Here is an 8,401-nt window from a genome sequence, read left to right as displayed (position 1 = left end):
AAATGCACCAAAAATGTGTCAAACATGCATGTATGTGTGTTTTTCATATGCTCCCATTGAAGTCTATGGAACCAAAACATATTTTGCTACACCAAAAGAAGCACATTCACCTTTTCAAAAGTCACACTGCACCATTTTGTATTGATTATTTTCAGTGGGCAGCACAGTGGCTAGTGGTGGTAGCAGTGTCCTTGGAAAACCAGAGTCTCCTTTTGGTGTGATGCCATCAATAGTTGTTCCTTAGTGCGGAAAAAGTGGAGTTTCACCACAATATCTCCCGGGGGTCCTTCATCTGGGTGTGAGGCTAGGGTTCTATGAATTCTGTCCATCTCAAGGCGTTTGATGGGGATGGATGGAACAAGTTCCTGAAATAATGCCATGCAGGGGTGGACTGACAACTGATGGGGCCCCCAGGCAATAGGGGATCATAGGGCCCCTGTGTCCTTGCCCAAACTCAAAAAAGCCTATGAAAAACATACCAAGGGCATCTCATGGGGCCCCCTACTGACCCCGGGCCCTCGGGCAGTGCACGAGTTTCCAAATGGTCAGTCCGCCCCTGACGCCGTGATAGTGGATTGGAGGTCTTCCACGGTTTCAGGTATGCCACGAATGCGTAGATTGGAACACCTAGCCCTGTTCTCAAAATCTTCCAGTCGGGCCTGAAGGGTACCATTTTCCTCCCTCAGGTATATCAGTTCCTCCGAATGGGTGCCCGTAATGACAGCCAAGTCGTCAGCTTTCTGTTCTAGGTCTGTAGTGCGGCGACCTAAATCTCGGATCTTGCGGGTCAGTTTGTCAGTGTTGGTGTCTGAGGTATGTTTTAAAGCCTTTGTGAGCATCTGCTCCATTTGGTGAATTGCCTAAGGGTTCTTTCACGCGGGCGTTCCATTTTTTTCATCAGTTCAGCCACGTTTTTTCCAAGAAAAAACGGATCAGTTCACATCAGTTCTTCATCAGTTCTTCATCAATTTTTCATCAGTTTATGTCAGTTTATATCTGTTTTTCATCCGCATCTGTTTTTCATCCGTTTACATCTGATTTTTTTACATCCTTTACCAATGCAAACACATTTGTTTACATCCATTTTATGTCTGTTTACATCCGTTTATATCCGTTTTTCATCTGTTTACATCCGTTTTTCATCCATTCCGGGGTTTTTTACAGAAGAAAAATAGGGTTTTCTTCTGTTCAAAAAAATGGATGCGGACATTAACGGATGTAAACAGATGATCATCCGTTTACATCCGTTAGTCCATAGAAATACATGGGTGTCCGTTTTTCATCCGTAAATGAACAGATGAAAAAAGGGCATATGGAACGCCCGTGTGAAAGGGGCCTTAGTGGTTAGCATTTCTGCTTTGCAACAGTAGGGTCGTTAGCTGAATTCTCAACCAGAACACTACCTGGATGGAGTTTGCTATGCTGGTAGATTAAAAGGTTCCTGTCTAAATTGGCCCAGGAAGGGGAATGTATAAATATCAGACAGGGACTTTAGATTGTAAGCTCCTTTAGGGCAAGGACTGATGTGAATGTACAATATGTGAAGTGCTACATAAATACCTGTAATAAAGGGATGGGAACCACCTAGAACAGCTGTAAGTGTATGTTGCTATAGAGAATTTATAGCTAATAATCATAGATATAAATAGTATACTACAGCTACTCCTACTGTAGGTCAAGAGATATATCATACAATCATTTACCTTTGGTGGCCAGTGGCAGGCCTAAACAGGCCACAACAGTTCAATGGCCACAATCATGGTACAACATTACCTCATTTAGGGCCTATCTGCACTATGTGCGGTAACCTGCGTTTTGCTTGACTGGATCAACACAGGTCATGACTAGGGAATATAATTGTTTCCGATGTGCCTCACTCTTACCACAACCCTAGTGTAATGTGTAGTGCATTGCAATATGGAAAAATGCAGTTTTTCTGACATCACCGCGTGACCCTGCCCCCATGTTTACTTACCGGCATAAGACTGTCATTCGACGAGTGTCTCCTAAAGGGACCAATTGTGTTCAGCGGGCAGCAGGGTTTTTTTTTTTTTTGGGGGGGTGGAGGGGGTTCTTGCAGGTCGGCATTCATTGTGATTGATGCTGAATTTACATCAAGGGACATGTTTTTATTTTTATTATTTTTTATAAAGGACTTATCAAAAACTGTCTTTGTGGTTTCTTTTTTAACTTTTAATATTTTTTGGGTGAATAAGTAGGGGTACTATGTAATACCAGGATGTATTGCCAGGATCTGGGGGGCCTCTTGTTAAAGGGGGTTTCCAAATTCCAATAAGTTACCCCCCCGGCACCCCAATAACAACTGGGCCAGGGTTGTGGGGAAGTGGCCTTTGTCTTCATCAACATGGGGACAAGGTGCTTTGGGGGGTGCCCCCCTCCCCCAAAGTACCGTCCCATATTGAGTGCATGTGGCCTGGCATGGTTCAGGAGGGGGGAGCGCTTGCTCGCCATTCGCTTGCTGGGATAAGGGTCTGGTATGGATTTTGGGAGGGGGGGACCCCACGCTTTTTTTTTATTTTGATGTGGGGCTGCCCTTAAAATTCATACCAGACCTCTTGGTGTCAAAGCCCACCTGCTGAGAGGCCACATATGTACACCTCCGGCAGGAAGAGGTTAATGCCGACACTTTGTTTATATTCTGCTGTCAGTGGGGAATCTCGCAACAAGCTATTTACAATGAATCCAAATGAAACAAATGCACTTGTTCACTTTGATATAACTTTTTTTCAGATTCGTTGATATTCATTCCTATGTCCATTTGGAAATTCGGATACATCTGAATCTCCGAAAATCAAATTTATGTCTGAAAAACAAATCCTAATGAAATGAAATGCATATGTCTAGTTTACAGAGATAACCAAATGCTCCATTTGGTGTCGCTATATAAACAATTCCTTCAGAGTCACACAAACCAACATCAGATGCTTTTTGTCCACAGACATCAGCACCTGCTCAGTATTACCAAAAGCCTCCAAATTCAATCACAGCAACATGAAATTCTGGCCTCAAACACACATTAATACTAGCATGGGCAGCACAGTGGCTAAATAGTAAACCTTCCACCTGGCAGTACTAGGGTCATTAGTTGAAATCTGCACCACCTGCCTGGTGTGCTTGTGTGGGTTTCCTCTGGGTACTCCGGTTTCCTCCCACACTCCAAAGACATGCTGGTAGGCTAATTGGATCCTGTCTAAATTGGCCCTAGTGTATGTAAGAATGTAAGTTAGGGACCTTAGATTGTAAGCTCCTTGAGGGTTAGGGACTGATGTGAATGTACAATGTATACAGTTGTGTTCAAAATAATAGCAGTCAGACATCACTAACCTGATCAATCACTGTTTTTGGTAGAAATGATATTTCTACATGGCAAATAATTTACTAGCAGGTGTAGTAGAGTAATAGAAATCCAACAGACCCAACAGTCATGACATGTATGCTGCTGATTCTGTGTAATTGAATCACTAATTGATAGGGGCATGTTCAAATAATAGCAGTGTGGAGTTCTATTAATGAGGTCATTCAGTCTTTGAAAAATAGGTGGCAATTATTGCCCTTATTTAAGGAAGGAAGGTAGCAAATGTTGTACATGCTGGTTACAGTGCATTTCTCTCTGAAATTCTGAGGAAAATAGGTCGTTGTAGACATTGTTCAGAAGAACAGCGTACCTTGATTATAAAGTTGATTGGAGAGGGGAAAACATATAAAGAAGTGCAGAAAATGATAGGCTACTCAGCTAAAATGATTGCAAATGCTTTAAAATGGCAACCAAAACCTGAAAGACGTGGAAGAAAGAGAAAAAATACCATTCGAATGGATAGAAGAATAGCCAAAATGGCAAGGTTTCCAATAGAAAACTTGTGGGGTGACATCAAAAATGCAGTTTCTGAGGCAAAATCAAGAAATAGAGAAGAACTGTGGAATGTAGTCCAATCATCCTGGGCTGGAATACCTGTTCACAGGTGCCAGAAGTTGGTTGACTCCATACAACACAGATGTACAGCAGTTCTCAGAAACAGTGCTTATACAACTAAATATTTATTAAGTGATTCAAAGGAAAGCAAAATCTTCAAACATTTTTCAGTTTATATAGTGAATGTTTGAGTTTGTAAAGAAGAATACAAACACTGCTATTTTTTTTGAACAGTCTAATATTCACTTTTCTTCATTTTTTTTTAGAGGAACACCACAAATTTGATATATTTTTCTTCATGTTTTGATTTGGAATAGAATGTGTAGTGTCCCCAATGCATTTGTGTGTATGGAAATAAAAGCTATTAGAAGGATTTTGAGCTTTATTCACTTTTTTCAACACACTGCTATTATTTTGAACACAACTGTATGTAAAGTGCTGCATAAATTGATGGTGTTTTATAAGTACCTATAATAATAATGTAATATAAGCAGAGACTTTGGGAAGTGTTTTAAATGCTTCCCAGATGCTTGCTATTACTGCCTATCAGAACAAACCCCTTGGGTGAACCAACTGCTATGAAATAGTGTATGAACCAAAGCTACATTGTATTAGCAGGCATCGAAGATGACCTTACTTGCTAAATGTTTTTTAAATATGAATTTCGATGTGTTTGCACAATATCTCTTTTCTCCACATGACTTTAGAAGTGGCAATTAAACTTGAAGAGCAGTAAAAGTGCTTTAGCTTAATAACTGGGTTTCATACTAGTGTTTCTGGAACTGGGTGTTGAACGGAATTAAGTATAGTGCTTTATTAGAACACTCCAGTTATATTGCCTGTGGTTGTGTAACAGGCAAATCGCTTGTACAAACAAAGCGTTGTTACTTGCAAGGGGTCTTAAGAGTATCTTATAATCAGGAGAATGGGCACATGATCAACGGAAACATGAACAGGAGCAAAGGAAAGTTAACCTGTTACTGTACTGGGAGAAAGGATGCTCATTAAGGCTATGTTCAAACTTGTGCGGGTGGTTGCTGCTGCAGGACCACACCTGTTCCCGCAGCTGCAACCCCCCACACAGAAAAACACCCTGCTGCCCAGGAGATGCTTGGGGATACCATTAATCCTAATGGCACCCCCTTTCATTTGAAATCGCAGTGTTGTTTCCCCGCACTGGGAACCACACTGCATTATGCAGTTTCCCTGTGGTGGCGGTTTCTGAAAAGGTGCAGAGACCTTTCCCTGCATTTTCAGTGGATACAACAGTCCATTAAAATAAATGGGCTATTGCGCATGAGCAACTCAGCTGCAAGGAAATTGCATATATGTGAACCAGGGCTAAAAGTGTGTCTAAGAGGTTAACATTTTAGCCTAGCAGCTCTTGGGTTGTTGGTTGGAATCCCAACCATGACACTACCTGCAAATAATTTGTATGTTCTTCCTGTGCCTGCTTGGGTTTCCTCCCACACTCAAAATACATAGTGGTAAGTTAAGTGGCCCTAGTATGTGTATGTATGAATGTGAGTTAGGAACCTTAGCTCCATGAGGGCAGGGACTGGTGTGAATGTACAATAAATATATACATATATATATATATATATGTCAAGTTCTGTGTGTATAGCACTATATATAGTGTCTATAGCACTATATAAGTAAGTGTGCCTTTTGCTCCAAATGATAGAGTAATTAGGATAGGGGCTGATATTATGCTAGATATCAAGATCCAAATTTTTATATAACACGGAAAAAAGAAGAGGGAGATGTCTGGATTTCACAGTACCCATAAAGAGATACAAAAAAATCATACATTTTAGATGCAACTGATGGACTGATGGTTCAGTTATTTCCCTGTTCTATTTTATGCATTTTGCTCCAAAAGAACCATTATTGAGCCCTAACCCAAGAACAAGAGTACATGGTAATATAACAGAAAGCCTGGTGTGTTATGTGGAGCAGGGAATGGCTGTGGGTGAGTGAACGAGTAGTATAGGGCCCTTTTTCCTTGCCAAAGTGTTGAACAGTTGGCTCAGCCATATAACTGTGTTGGGGGAAGGGAAAGTTACCTCCCATACAGTCCCAGTTGCTGGATGATCATGATCATATTATGGGGCTGATGAGTAAGTGTGACCTTGGACACCATTCCCTTTACTTTCAATGAAGAAAAGGTGTAAGAAATCTTTAGAAGGTTTTTCTGCCATAAAAAACAATCAAGTGCTCTGTTGCTTTAAGAGTAACAGGCTACACACAGGGCTGGATTTACCACTAGGCACAGTAGGCATATGCTTATGGGTGGCAGGGAGCAAGGGGCCTTCACTGGCCACTTTATTAGGTACACCTTGCTAGTGACAAGAAAGTATCCCCCACACCATTACACCACCAGCCTGAACCGTTAATACAAAGCAGGATGGATCCATGCTTTTATGTTGTTTACACCATATTCTGACCCTACCATCTGAATGTTGCAGCAACCAGTCTGCCCATTCTCCTCTGACTTCTGACATCAACAAGGTATTTTCATCCACACAACTGCTGCTCACTGGATTCTTTCTCTTCTTCAGACCATTCTCTGTAAACCCTAGAGGTGCTTGTGTGTGAAAATCCCAATAGATTTTTGAAATAAACAACAACCATACCACATTCAAAGTCACTTAAATCCCCTTTCTTCCCCATTTTGATGCTTGGTTTGAACTTCAGCAAGTCGTCTTCACTATGTCTACATGCCTAAATGCATTGAGTTCCTGCCATGTGATTGGCTGATCAGCAATTTGTGTTACCAAGCAATTGAACAGGCGTACCTAATAAAGTGGCCTATGAGTGTAAGTTGTGGGATGTGGTGGAACTGTGCCTGCACTTCAACACAGAGCCCAACTTTAAGATGACTAATACCACCCTGTGCAGGCTATGAAATGGTAATGTTACCTTATATTTTCCTTCCTTAATTACAGCTGCATTATAATAAATCTCTCTGTAACATTTAATGTAAGAAACATATTTGTAACATTCACACAGCTTACCTATGTGAATTATGAGCTCAAGTAGGATTTATGGAAAATATGATTTCATCAGCTGTCATACCTACTGTATGTGCTGCTGTTCATGACTACTGTAAACTGCTTGCTTATGTTTGATTTTCAGGATTTCTGAGGCTCAAATTGAAAGGAAAGAGAATAAATGAAGTTGTCTTTGCAAATTTCTCCTTCTGAAATGCTAGCTGTCTGGCTGTCATTCTGATCTAATAGCTAATATTTTTAAGTGAATATACAAAGAAGAATTTTGGACTTTGCTCTGACTTTAGTTGCTGCATACATCTTCAAGGTCAATGAGATCAAAAGTACTGAACTCAGGTCTGACTGTGAGTCACTTAGCATTAAAAGGTCAGTAACAGCATTTTCTGACTGATGTCTCTTCAGAAATTGACACTTCCATGATTGGCAGATTGTTGGTGCCTCGCCTCACTTGTGCCGGCCATAGATGGATCAAATCTCGGCCGGTTCAGCAGGGACAGCCAAGATTCAATCCATCTATGGGGCAGGCTGGTTGTATTGAAGTTGATTCGTCGCTCAACTTCAATGCAACCAACCTGTCTGATTTTTTTCATGTGATCACTTTCGGTGGCAGTGATCATTGTGTTCTGCCAGCAAGGAAGGCTCCACGCCAGCAGAACACAATAGCACTGCAGGAGTTCAGCCATCTACACAGCCAGGAAGGAAAGGAAATTGCATAATCTATGGGCTGCTCAAGTGGTTCCTTTTGCCAGCCTGTAAGTCATTCCAGGACACAGTATTGATGTAGGAGCCAGTGAGGGGCACCACTGAGTGCATCGCGGAACCAGCAATCCAGCACTCCTAAAAGTGTTGTTTTTCGAGGAGACGTGTTGGAGAGCATTGCGCAGTTTCACAGCATGGACAGTCACGTATTTACTATCTTCCCAGTACAGTCACTTTAAAGGATAACTTCATTTTTAGTACCAATCCTATACTACCTGTCCTCGCTCCTGATAGATCTTCACCGAACTTCCGGCTGGAAACCACACAGCTTTCTCACAAAAACAAATGTGTATGCGCAGTACATTCCCTATTCATTTCTATGGACAGGATGTCCATCATTGGGACTAATGTACCATTAAAGGCACAATTTGTCCTGGGTGGAGTGCTCCTTTGAATAAATTTTGATTTGCACACTTATTGTATGTTAACTGTCTGTGTCCTCACTATCTTGGTAATTGTGACACTCTTGTTTTTCATTTCCTTTTACTTTACAGATGACAAAACCATCAGTCCCATGGACATTTTCTGAAAACATGCTTTATTTGGAGGAATATATATGTTCCAAGTTCTTCTCCTTTATGTAGATGTAGTGAAGGGTTCCTCCCTATTGGCTGCTGTAAATCCCATTACTTTCCCTTGGCTACAATTTGTGCTCTACCTTGAGTCAATAATCTGTGTGTGCTGGACTTATCATTTACTT

The sequence above is a fragment of the Staurois parvus genome, unplaced genomic scaffold (genome assembly GCF_062004578.1).
Source record: "Staurois parvus isolate SC_StPar_1 unplaced genomic scaffold, SC_StPar_1.0 ptg000136l, whole genome shotgun sequence".
Taxonomy (NCBI): domain Eukaryota; kingdom Metazoa; phylum Chordata; class Amphibia; order Anura; family Ranidae; genus Staurois; species Staurois parvus.
Note: the sequence above shows the minus strand (reverse complement) of the source record.